Source organism: Bos javanicus, chromosome 4 (assembly GCF_032452875.1).
Source record: "Bos javanicus breed banteng chromosome 4, ARS-OSU_banteng_1.0, whole genome shotgun sequence".
Classification (NCBI taxonomy): Eukaryota; Metazoa; Chordata; class Mammalia; order Artiodactyla; family Bovidae; genus Bos; species Bos javanicus.
Genome location: NC_083871.1, coordinates 57559975 through 57573669, shown reverse-complemented (window position 1 = coordinate 57573669; position 13695 = coordinate 57559975). Strand labels below are relative to the sequence as shown.

The 13695-nt window shown below is 38.8% G+C and overlaps 1 protein-coding gene across 5 annotated transcripts in view; it reads right to left on the bottom strand.

Annotated features, from left to right (window-relative positions):
- The window catches only part of IMMP2L (inner mitochondrial membrane peptidase subunit 2), a 963981-nt gene that overhangs the window by 836353 nt on the left and 113933 nt on the right, over positions 1–13695 (bottom strand). The gene's annotated exons all lie outside the window — the stretch shown is intronic.

Sequence of the window (13695 nt, the reverse complement as noted above, 5' to 3'; positions counted from 1 at the left end):
AAAAATTGCTGGACAGAAAATGAAATACCTGTTTCCAAAATTAATGAGTCAAAAACAGTAAGAAACCGCTAATTTATTCTTAAGGACTCATTTTCAGATATAGCTAAGTTCATTAAGAATCTGTTGTTTATATGGTTTCAAAGAAACATTTCTAGAAAGTACAGCTGAAAGGAGCAATATTGCAAAAATTAGTAACATTCCTATGACTCAGAGTTAAGACTGTCCCTGGGCTTCCCTGGAGTGGATTGCCATTAAGGCCAGTTGGGAAATCTTCCAAACACTACAATTTCTTAGAAAATCTGAAAGATTTTTAAATATGCAAAAAAGTATTAATGGGTATCCTGTCAGTGTACCCATCTAGATTATCCAGTTACATCAGGGTTTTTAAGACCTTTGGGCTTCCCTGGTGGCTCAGATGGTAAAGAAACAGCCTGCAATGTGGGAGACCTGGGTTTGGTCCGTTGAGAAGATCCCCAGGAGAAGGAATGGCTACCCACTCCAGTATTCTGCCTAGGAGCCTAGCAGGCTACAGTTCATACAGTCACAAAGAGTCGGACATGACTGAGCGACTTTCACTTTTCTTAAGCCCTTTAATGTCTTTCAGCTGCTTCACAACTCTAAGTTATAAAATACATATTGATACAATGACTTTTTTCCCATAGAAATGCAAATTGTGCCCAGTGTGGAATAGGGGGAATCACTAAAGATCACGAGCCACAGGATGGAAAGTAGAGGTTGTACACATGCTCTTTTAACTCTCCTGTGAACAAGTTGTATTATCTTACTGATTCACTCATTAATTAATGAGCTAAATAAAATCTTTGACACATTCATTTTACATTTGAATAATACTCTTGATTTTTTTTAAAAGTAACCTTTAAGAGCATCTGTAAGCAAAAGTATGACTTTTGAAATGACATTCACTTTCCATAAACACACCTTAACATTTCCTCCAGAATGTTAGTCATCTCATTTAAATTACTCAAGCTAAAATAATATAGTGAACCCAATGCTTCAGTGAACCCAAAACACTGGATTATATGATGTACCTTTATTATTTATATACCACCAAGAAAGAAAGAAAGCAATCCATGATGACACAATGCTTATCACTGAAGATTTGTTAGTTTTGTCTCTGTCATATGTTTCACTGCTCTGCTTCTATGCCTTTGTGTACATGTGATTTATCTTTCCAAGGGCAAATCTTAGGATTTGGGAAATATGTGTGTGTATGTGTGCTCAGTTGTGTCCACCTCTTTGCAACCCCATGGACTGTACCCCACCAGGCTCCTCTATCCATGGGATTTTCCAGGCAAGAAAACTGGAGTGGGTTGCCATTTCCTACTGTACTGGGAAACAGTGGTACCTAAAATACACATAACTCAATTAAAACATTGACACTATGATGACATTCATACATGCACAGACAATGCAAACTCCATCAAAATCACCACCTGGTCAATGAGGAATTTAAGAAGGTATCAATTTAAAGATGTACTGAAATATGAACAAAAATGTACATTTTAGAAATCACAAAATACTTATAAATGTAGACATACATAGCACAATCATAAATGACAAATAGCTTACAGTTGGAAACCCGATCACTAGATGGTCATGAAATGAAGAGAAGTGAAGTCGCTCAGTCGTGTCTGACTCTTTGCGACCCTGCCGAGGTCCAGCCCCGGCTGATCCAGGGAGTTCGAAGCGGAGACAGCGTTGGTGAATACACTGGCTTTAATTAGATATTAATTAGAGATATAAAGAGTAATAGAATGAGGATAGGTCAGCAGGAAAATTCAGTGGAGGAAAGAGGCTGAGTAGCTTGGTTTACGCGGGAAACCAATAAAACTTTAAGACAAGAAGTTTGCACCACTTACGTAGGCCGCAGGAGTCCTTCCGTTCTTCCGAAGGAGAGGAGACACTGAGGCCTCCCCGGTCGGATCTTAGAAGCCCCGGCATAATTAGTAAGCATGGCGGGCTCCACACTCCAGATGGAAACTCAGCCAAAGTTTGAGAGAGAGAACGACATGGGGAGACCAGTCTTTCGAGGAACTGATCCCATTCTTTATTTTCCAGGGTCTGTTTTTATACACTGAGAGGTTCTACAAAAGTCACGTGGGGACAGCAGTCCTGACTTTTATTAAAGTCAGGTGCTTCATACAAATGTATACAGAGGTCTTAGGGGTGTTACATCATCTTCTGGCCAGGAGGGTCTGCTGACAATTTATGACCCTCTCCTTGTGACAGTGGTCAGTCAACCAGAACACTTATTTCTCCAGGGGTGATTATTTTTGAAACAGACGCCACCTTCTGAAGGTACCAGATAAAGTTACATTCCTATAGGGTGAGGGTGTAGTGGGTTTTAATTAAGAAAAGAATTTACTTAGCCTAAGGTCCAACGTGATTAATATCAAAGGTTAATACTTATTTCTTCTATATATTCATTAGTGTGTATAAGGGCAGGGGATGTGGAGACTTAGCAGTAAACATTGGCTCAAAAAATGAAAAACCCTTCACCAATACAATTTCTAATCAGCCCATTATACTATATTAATAGTTTTCTAACTTCTCTAAAGAACCTGTTTTTAGATGGTTTAAAGCATCTCATGCCTCTCACGGTTGGGAGACTGTGAGCAATCACATGTGGCCGGACAAGCCTGTCAGGCAGGCTAGAGAACCTTCAGAGGAGTTTGTAAGTTTGGAACAATCCTGTCACACCCAGGAATTATTATTAACTGGAGCTCTAAGTTAACTCCTTCTCCGAAAGAGGTGGTGGGGGACAGCCCCCCATAAAGTCAGAGGTGTAGGTGAGAGCACAAAGTAGTAAAGTAGGCAGGCTCTGGTTATGGGGGTAGATGCTCGAGAATTTCCAGGGGGACTCCTGAGGCTCGATCCCGCCTTTGCGTATGTCGAGCCTCCTTCCTCATGACCTTTGCCACGGGTGGAGGTCCTCACGCCGGCCCCCAGCATCCCATGGACTGTAGCCTACCAGGCTCCTCGGTCCATGGGATTTTCCAGGTATGAGTACTGGAGTAGGTTGCCATTTCCTTCTCCATATGGTCATAATTTGCTTAAATATTAAAAGCTAGAATACTCCATAAAGATTGCCAGCCATGTATGAATCTTAAAATTGAGGCCAAAAATCTCAGTGAATTCAAATTATCCTTTAGAGGTAAAAATAAAAGATGGGATCTTTTACTGAAACACAGATATTCAGTCTCTTGCTGACTCAAAGAGTAATTATAGTACTTAGATCTCTAGTAGGAGGACAAGAAAAATGTTACAGAATAAAAGGGGTGGTTTAAAGTAAAACAATGAAAAAAAATATTACCCCATGCTTTCTAAGCAAATACTCTTCCTCCTCCTTTTTTATATACTGCTGACATTCCTTTTCCATCTTCCATCTAGAATTAACAGTTTGCAAAAGTGATTTACTATAACGATGACCTCCATAAACATGGGCTTTTTGCTTAATGGATCATCTCTCCAACTAGTTGTAATCTCCTTGAGGTTGCTGCTGCTGCTGCTGCTAAGTCACTTCAGTCATGTCCGACTCTGTGGGACCCCATAGACGGCAGCCCACCAGGCTCCCCCGTCCCTGGGATTCACCAGGCAAGAACACTGGAGTGGGTTGCCATTTCCTTCTCCAACGCATGAAAGTGAAAAGTGAAAGAGAAGTCGCTCAGTCGTGTCCGACTCTTAGCGACCCCATGGACTGCAGCCTACTAGGCTCCTCCATCCATGGGATTTTCCAGGCAAGAGTACTGGAGTGGAGTGCCATTGCCTTCTCCACTCCTTGAGGATAAAAGAAGACAAAGTCCTGTTCTTAAGAGTCAGGTACTTCTTCCAAGTTACAAACCTATTGTTCTAAATACTTATCAATTATATCAGATTTCCTGGTAAATTTTACTTAATTTCTGGACTTTCATAGTGTTTTACAAAAAGAATATAATTGTCTCTTTATTACTGGGATCTGCAGTACTGTCTGGAAGGTAGGAGGTAGGAGTCATAAATTTGGTAAATGACTTTGAATCTTTCTATAGCTTGATTAATTGATTCTCACAATTAATCTATGAAGTAGATTAATCATGACTCCTATCTCATACATGAAGAAACTTGAGAGTTTAGGACTTTGCCCGAAGTCACACAATTACTGTAAGTGGCACCATCAAAACTGAACCCCAGTCCCTCTGACACCAAGCCCTGAATGTTTTTTACTATCTTGATGTCACTATCACAGGCTCAATGTCCCTTGCCTAGGAGCTGTCGCTCCCTTTCTCTTTTCTCACTTAACAAATGTTACTTGCTCTCCAGATCTGACTTGCTCAGTTACTGAGTGAAACCACATCAATGATTTTATTATTATTCATGAAGAAATTCTCTACCTGGTTACAGGGGCATTTTAGCACTAATACTATAATAGGTATAGCAAAAATTATAGGAAATACCTAATAACCTGACAGGTAAAGCCAGTAGGACTAGATCACTTAATTTTCCTGTGCCTCAAATTCTTCATTTGCTAAAGTGAGGTAAAATGTAAATGATCTAAGTCTTACCCTAATTAAAGAACCTAATATTCTAAATCTTTTTGATGATACTAATCAGATCCTGCTAATTTTTACATCTTAATGTTTAGTCTTCCATAATGTGATACCACTCTAATGGCAGAAGGTGAAAAGGAACTCTTGATCGTGAAAGAGGAGAGTGTAAAAGCTGGCTTAAAACTCAACATTCAAAAAACTAAGATCATGGCATCTGGTCCCATCATTTCATGGCAAATAGTGGAAGAAAAGTGGAAGCAGTGACAGATTTTACTTTCTTGGGCTCCAAAATCACTACGGATGGTGCCTGTAGCCATGAAATTTAAAAAGACACTTGCTCCTTGGAAGGAAAGCTATGACAAACCTAGACAGCATATTAAAAAGTAAAGACATCACTTTGCCGACAAAGGTCCATATAGTCAAAGCTATGGTTTTTCCAGTAGTTATGTACTGATGTGACAGTTGGACAATAAAGAAGGCTGAGCGCCAAAGAACTGATGCTATCGAATTGTGGTGCTGGAGAAGACTCTTGAGAGTCCCTTGGACAGCAAGAAAATCAAACCAGTCAATCCTAAAGAAAATTAATTCTGAATATTCCTTGGAAGAACAGATGCTGAAACTCCAATACTCATGCTGGGAAAGATTGAAGGCAAAAGGAGAAGAGGGTGGCAAAAGATGGAATGATTAGACAGCATCACTGACTCAGTGGACATGAATCTGAGCCAACTCTGGGAGATGGGGAAGGATAGGGAAGCGTGGCATGCTGCAGTCCATGGAATCATAGAGTCAGACATGATTTAGTGACTGAACAACAACAACAGTAGTGTGGAAAGGAAAGGGGGAAACTATAAAAACCTAACTGTTATGCTCTACTGTGGGAGGAGAACATGGAATCCTTCGGCAAAAGTTTAAATATATTCCAAACATACCACCTAAGGACGCAGTATTCATTTAAAACTAGAAAGTTGGAGGATCAAAGAGATCTATACAGATCCAACTGCATCGGCAGCCCTTCTGGATATACAGTAGCTGTTATAGTTTACTAGCTTACAGTATTTTTTTGGACATGGCAAAACTACACTTTTCTCATTGCAAATGTCCTAGTTCTACCCACAAAGTTATTGTAAAGTCTTCAAATTTCACAAATTTGTCCCTTAAAGCAAACAAAAAATATTCTGTGACATGAAAATTGGTCATCATGTCCTCTAGTTGCTTCAAGATATAGTATATAAACCACTGAGTTGAAAACAACCATTCTACCCAGATATTTTTTTTTAAATAACTTGTAAAATTTCCCATCTTTTCTTTTTCTCTTTTGCATCTTCAGACCTCTTAATCTGCTTCAGTCTCAGAGATATAAATTTCTTTACAGTAAGTGAGTAAGGTTGGTATTTTTGACTACTTGGTTAGCATGTAACTTTATATGAATTTTCCTTGTATGAGTACATGTTCTTTGTATGAGCAAATTTCTATTAAGACTTAAATTATTTCCACTTATCACTTAAGCCTCTTACTAAAAGTAGTTTTAAAATGGACCAAAAAACTTGTCCGTTTTTATGGAATGGTATTATTAACATCAATATTTATCATACGCTTCAATTTTAATAAGTTACCTAGCATTGTACCAGCCTGTTCCAAAAAAAAAACAAAAAAACTAATTTAAATAACCAATAAAATTACTCCCCCAATCTCTTTCTCCTTTGCCTCTCAGTTCTATTTCCCTCAAAAAATTCTTTCCTCAAAAATTTCCCCAAACTGTAAATTTTCTAGCTCTCCTGTCCCTCTCAACTTTTCATCACTTTTTCCAGGATCCTTTTCATCCTTTCTTCTACAACCACTCCTCTTTGATTTTCTGCCTGCATTCTTCTTCCTCTTAATTCACTTCTTTGAAGTTCATCTACTTCCAAGTTTAACTAACATTTCTAGATTGATGAATCCCCAAAGAACATTTTTAACCCTCATCTCCAACCAATCTCTGATCCCGTATTTCCAGTTACCTACAGGATCTATCTACTTGAATGACTTGACATCCTATCAGAACTCAAAACTTTCTCTCCATCCTCCTTACCTTCCTATCCATTTAATCATACTTGAGTGAAGTCTCTCAGTCGTGTCTGACTCTTTTTAATCATACTTGGAGACATCTAATTCGTCTATGTAATCCTAAAAACTTAAAATCCTCACAATCTTGCTAGCCCCCAAGCTCAGATACAACTATGTTACCTGCTTTATTTCATCAGAGATGCTATAATGGTGACTAAGTCACCACTACAAAGGAAATGACTGTTTTCAGTAGAAACTCATAAATTCATAATATTCCATGAGCAAATTTATTATAGCTATTTCCCTACTGGATATTTGTTGCTAATTTTTCAGTATTATAAATTAAATTATAAAGTTTATCATTTCCCATAGTTTTGTATTTAAGAATATTGCTTTACTGTTGCAATTCAGAAGTGGAATTATGGGGCCAGAAGATATATTCATAATGAAGATTCTTAACTAATATTGACAAGCTGATTTTCTAAATAGTGCTATCACAAGAATATTGGCTCCAGAAGAGCTATATACTGTTTTGTATATATTGCAGGCATGATAATACAACAATGTACAACAAAAAGGATTCAGGTTTAGTTAAATAAATTAACCAACCAACCATACCTATGAAAATACTCTCAAATACTTAACATTATTTTATATACTCACTATACTTTTCCATTTACTTTTAACAGTGATCATGTCATTTGTTTTGACTAATAAAATATGAGCAAAAGTGACCTGGGATACTTCTAGACAAAAGTTTTAAGAGCCATTTGTCAGATTTTTCCCTCTATCATGGCACTGAAAATGACAGGCAAAAGTTTCATTACTTTATTATGATGAATCATTATTATTTTCATATAGTAAAATGCAGTTTTCTTCCTTAAAACATGTCTTCTTTGTTGAGCAGAAAGTCACAGGGAACTTCCTAACAGGGAGCTCAATGCAAGGAGGCCCTTTGACAGGAAGATTGAAGGTGTGCAGTCCCCTCTTCCAAGATAAAATGTGGAGCAATAAAGGCAATTGCTAAAAACTAAAGGATCATTGAAATCAAGCTGACTTCAAAAATTAGAGAATATTTGAATTTAGAGAATTCAGGTCAAATTTTGATAGATTTCAGAAAGAAAAATAAAATGCTTCATAGTACAGCTCTAAGATAGCTTTACTGCAGCTCTACCAGCTCCAAAAAGGTATCTAGAAACAAGACAAAATCCTTCATACTACAATTCAGCTGTATGGGCTGAAATGGTAGCCTAGCATAAGGACAGGGTGATAAAGGAGAGAAAGTGGGCAGAACCTCGGATACAAAACATAATTCTAACTCAACATATCTGAATTGCAAAGAATAAAGCAAATAGAATAAACATATAAAGATGTGCAATTAGAAATTTAGTTTTTAAAGACATTTTAATTGCTTGCCACATACTCTGTCATGTCTGACTCTCTGCAGCCCCTTAGACAGTAGCCCACCAGGTTCCTCTGTCCATGGGATTTTCCAGGCAAGAATACTGGAGTGGGTTGCCATTTTCTCCTTCAGGGGATCTTCCCAACCCAGGAATAGAACCCACCTCTCCTATGTCTAGTCAAGGCTATGGTCATGTATGGATGTGAGAGTTGGACTGTGAAGAAAGCTGAGTGCCGAAGAATTGATGCTTTTGAACTGTGGCGTTGGAGAAGACTCTTGAGAGTCCCTTGGACTGCAAGGAGATCCAACCAGTCCATTCTGAAGGAGATCAGCCCTGGGATTTCTTTGGAGGGAATGATGCTAAAGCTGAAACTCCAATACTTTGGCCACCTCATGCGAAGAGTTGACTCAATGGAAAAGACTCTGATGCTGGGAGGGATTGGGGGCAGGAGGAGAAGGGGACGACAGAGGATGAGATGGCTGGATGGCATCACTGACTCGATGGACCTGAGTCTGAGTGAACTCCAGGAGCTGGTGAAGGACAGGGAGGCCTGGCATGCTGTGATTCATGGGGTCGCAAAGAGTCGGACACGACTGAGCGACTGAACTGAACTGAACTCCTATGTCTCCTGCATTGCAGGCAGATTCTTAAGGAATACTTCTTACAAATACAGCTAAACATTGGGATTACGAATTTTAGTGGAAACTTCAAGACCAATAAGAACTTTAAAGGAAGCCCAATCAGAAATGAGAACCAAGTTTAATGCCAATCAACATTTCAAAAATTAGAGAGAAGAATGGGGTATTTATAATTGTTTTTCTTTGTATTTCATAGGTAACGGTATTTGTGGGAGATTTTTAAATAAATGTTTGCCTTATTTTTTTTTTTTTTTTTTTGAAGTGGTAAAGGTAGCAAAAGTAACTAAGAAAAGGAGGGAAAGAGAACATTCAGTTGTACATTTTGCAATCCAGGAAAACCCTATTATTTCTTAGTTGGTATTCTTGTAAGTAGGTCCCACAATTACCATAAATGATTAGAGCCAGGTAGTATGATTATCAAAAGTCAAATATCATGTTTCTTGTTTTTAATCACAATTCAAGTTTATTGCATTCTTCCCATCATAAAACTATGCATGATATGGAACATATTGAACAGCAGACAAAAGGAAAAACAACTCACAATACTGTGATTCAAGTAAATCATTATTTCATATTTTGGTTGATTGCTTTCTCATGATTTCTCCAAGCCAAGCTTTTGTTTGCTTATTTTATTCTACACATCTTTTAAATTCTCATTATTTAAACATAAGCTTTTACTCATGTTGCCTACAACTGTTTACAGGCTTCAGTTTAATACAGCATTCCATCAAATGGACATTTTACAAATTATATTTTGCCTTAGTGCTCGATAGTTGCTTTCAATTTCTTTTGCCATTATAAATAATTCTGTAAGGAACATATTGGGTAAAAAGGTTTTCAATTATTTCAAATTCTTTCCTTGGAATATAATCCTCAAAATTGAACTATTTATCAAAAACAATAATCAAAATTAAAGGGCAATGCGATGTCTGGGATTTGTAACAAAATTATACAGAGTAGCAAAATGGATGGGAGTTACAGATGAAATAAGATTGTATATATTTAAAATTTTCCAGAACAGTATGTTCAAACAAAAATAAAAAGCAGGTAATGTCCTGAGGGAGAAAAATATATATATTTATATATATATACACACACAAACATTATATAATACTAGCAAAGATGAAAGTTAAGACTCTTTCTGCACGTTGTGAAATTGCTTCCCTCGAGGACTGTAATCATTTTTACTTCCAACATATAGCTTAAGGTTTATTGTGAAGTATTCTTTAACTTTGAAATCTTTATTTATACATTGACTTTGGCACATCTCTCCAACCTACTGAAATTTTTTTCTGCTGAGATACGACGCTGAGTTTTCACTTTATTCTGCTGCTGCTGCTAAGTCACTTCAGTCGTGTCCAACTCTCTGCGACCCCATAGACGGCAGCACACCAGGCTCCGTCTGGACACTGGCAATTGCTTTTTTGATGCTCTGTTGTTTATCATGCAAACGTGATCTTAAGCAGAATAAAATTAAGTTATTTACCTATAGGAATATTTATCATATGGTTTTTAGGCTACCTCATATAACAAGAAAATCCTGGTTCAAGTACAAACTAGGAACATGCCAGCAATTAATTAATGCCCCCAAATTATTAACATATAAAAATCTGAAAACTTATAGTGATAAGGCTTTTCTTACCTAAAAGTTGAGCAATGCAGTGTCTAAATACATGTTTTACCTATATTGCTCTAGCTCTGACTCCGCCATTAAAGTCTGTGACCCTGGGAAAGGCTCTCATCTCCAAAAATCAGTGTTTTACACTAGTTCTCATTTCCAAACTCTATATGGCTCTATGATTCTATATAAACTTAAAGTAAAATTTTAAAAACAGTTGGTCAATGAGAAACTTCATCACCATATATGGTATATCAGCTTCCTGGATCTGCTATCACAAAGTACCAATAACTAAATGGCTGAGAGCAATGGCAATGTATTGTGTCACAGACATGGAGGTCAGAAGTGTGAATGAAGGGGTGTGCTCAGCCATATTCTCTCTAAAGTGGCTAGGAAGAGATCTGCTCCAGGCATCTTGCCTAGTTTCTAGTAGATGCAAGTAATCCTTGGCTTGTAAACAGCCATCTTCTCCCTGTGTCAACGTCATCTTTTATGTATGTTCGTTCAAATTTCCCCATTTTATAAAGACACCAGTCATACTGGATTAGGGATCACCCTTATAAGCTCAGTTTATATGATTACCTATTTCCAAAAAGGGCCATATTCTGAGAAACTGAGGTTTAAAAAGTCAATATATAAGGTTTTGGAGTGGGGGAGGGGGTGAGTACACACAATTCGACCCTTATGGGTCATATGGCACACTGGTTAATCCCTGTTGCCCTCTAGATCCATTCCCTGATCTTTTCTGACCTCTACCCCAAGTCTCGGAGAAGGCAATGGCACCCCACTCCAGTACTCTTGCCTGGAAAATCCCATGGATGGAGGAGCCTAGTAGGCTGCAGTCCATGGGGTCGCTGAGAGTCAGACATTACTGAGGGACTTCACTTTCATGCACTGGAGAAGGAAATGGCAACCCACTCCAGTGTTCTTGCCTGGAGAATCCCAGGGACGGGGGAGCCTGGTGGGCTGCCATCTATGGGGTTGCACAGAGTCGCACATGACTGAAGTGACTTAGCAGCAGCACCCCAAGTCTGTGAACTACATCACCCAAGCTTCCTTGCCTTCTAGCTTCCAACTGGGTTCAGCAAATAGGAGGCACCTGGAGGAGATCACAAGCTAATGGAAGAGAGAAGGTGGCAGATCTATTGCCACCGCCAGTCTCCCACCAGGCTGCTGTTTTGGTAGTTACTACATGCAGTCACTCAGGGCCCTGATTCCTGCCCCCTGGCCCCTCTCCCATGCCTCGCACTCTCACCAGTAAAGTCCATTCCCTCTTCCTCACCCTCCAGCACAAGGTCATGACTTCCCACTGCCACTAGTCCCTGGGTACTTCACTATTTCTTTCTCACTGAATCCTGTCCTATTGCCTACCCCTTTGTGAACAGCCCCATTCATTAACCTCTCTTCATCAACCTCATTCATGTACAATCTGTTTCTCACCAAGACCCTGTGTGGTACATAGGGATAAGCCACTTTTTACTTCAGATGATCTACATGGTTTATCAAAACTCTAAACAAGAGTGTAACCTCAGGCATGGATGCCTCCAGTCGATATTTGAAATAAGTGGTAGTAAAGGTATCACTCTATATCATATATGCATTTGTTATTCTTTGCCCTCTCTCTTCCATCTCATCTGGAGAATATACGAGAGAGCTCAAGAGCATGGATTGTGGAGGCAGACTGCTTCCCTTCGACTCTTGCCTCCACAACTTACCAGACTGTGTAAACTGAGCAAGTTACTTAACCTTGCTGTATATTAATAAAATGGACATTAAAGTAATAGTATATAAGTCATAGGGTTGCTATATGAGACAGACAACAAATTACTTAATTTGATGTTTTTCACTTGATCTATGCTTTTAAGTCCATCTAGCCTCATCATTTTATGTGGACCCCAACTACCCATTCAAAGGTATACTAGAAATATATAAAAGCACAGACAACTCTTAAACTTTTACCATCCAAACTACCTACCAAACTCAGAAGGTCAATAAGACCTGTTGCTCCTGCCATACCTGGCTCTCTGACCACTACTGCATACCTTCAATTGTCAGTTTTATTTCCTTACAATTCACTTTTGATGACTTCACATGCTGTCAGACAAGCCCATGATGTTCATCAATCCCCAACCTGGGCTACTCCAGGCTACATGTGAGACATCACGCTCCACCCACTACCCCAAGCTCTATTCAGTCTTTTAAACAACAGTTATCAAAATCCTCCTTCAGCCAGAGAGACAGCCTTTAACAGAGATTTTCATCTCAAGATGTTTGCACTTGGTTTGATAATTGTGGAGATGTCACTCAAAAAAAAAAAGACATAATGTATAGTCAAAACTATGGTTTTTCCAGTAGTCATGTACAGATGTGAGGGTTGGACCATAAAGAAGGCTGAGAGCTGAAGAATTGATGCTTTCCATCTGTGGTGTTGGGGAAGACTCTCAAAAGTCCCTGGGACAGTAAGGAGATCAAACCAGTCAACCCAAAAGGAAATCGACCCTGAATATTCATTGGAAGGACCGATACTGAAGCAAAAGCTCCAATACTTTGGCCACCTGGTGCAAAGAGCCGATTCATTTGAAAAGACCCTGATGCTGGGAAAGATTGAGGGCAGGAGGAGAAGGGGGTGACAGAGAATGAGATGGTTGGATGGCATCATCAACTCAATGGACATGAGTTTGAGCAAACTCTGGGAGATGGTGAAGGACAGGGAACCTTGGCATACTGCAGTCCATGGGGTTGCAAAGAGACACAACTGAGCGACTGAAAAACAGCAACAATTTGTGTTTTTATATAAGTGCTTATTTATTAACACATCAAAATATTTTATCAACATCCCCAAAGAAGCTCAACTTAGAAATCAGAGTACTAGCTTTGACTTGACTGGTAGCTATAGAGTTCATTGTTATAAAACCAGACTGACTGACTGACCTTGTGACTAGTTAGTAGAAAGGCCCAGTGGCCAAGAGCACAGATCTGAGGTGAGAAAGCCCTGGTCAGGGTCCTCACTCCCACACTTAATGACCTTGGGCATGTTAAAGTCGCCATATGCCAGAGGTTCCTCACTATAAAATAATAGTTCTTACCTTCCATGATATTGGAAAGATTAAATGAGATGATATGTACAAAGTATTTAGGACAATCATAATAGGACAATTGCTGACACACAGTAAATGCTCACTTTCAGTTCTAAAACTTCCAATTGTATATAATCAGTCCAGAACTACATACAGTTCCATAAAAGATCATTTTTATAACATTCTGAATAACTCTCTTAATTATTACCTGGGAATGTGGGCCAGTTCTTTGACTTCCCTTAGCCTTGGCATCTTCACGAGTAAAACAAGCATAGTATAGTTTCAAGTGCTCCTTGTGATGTTCAAATGAAACAGTGAATATATAAAGCCCAAAATGAGTACAAGGGGCCATTCTTATTGTTATAGCCCAGA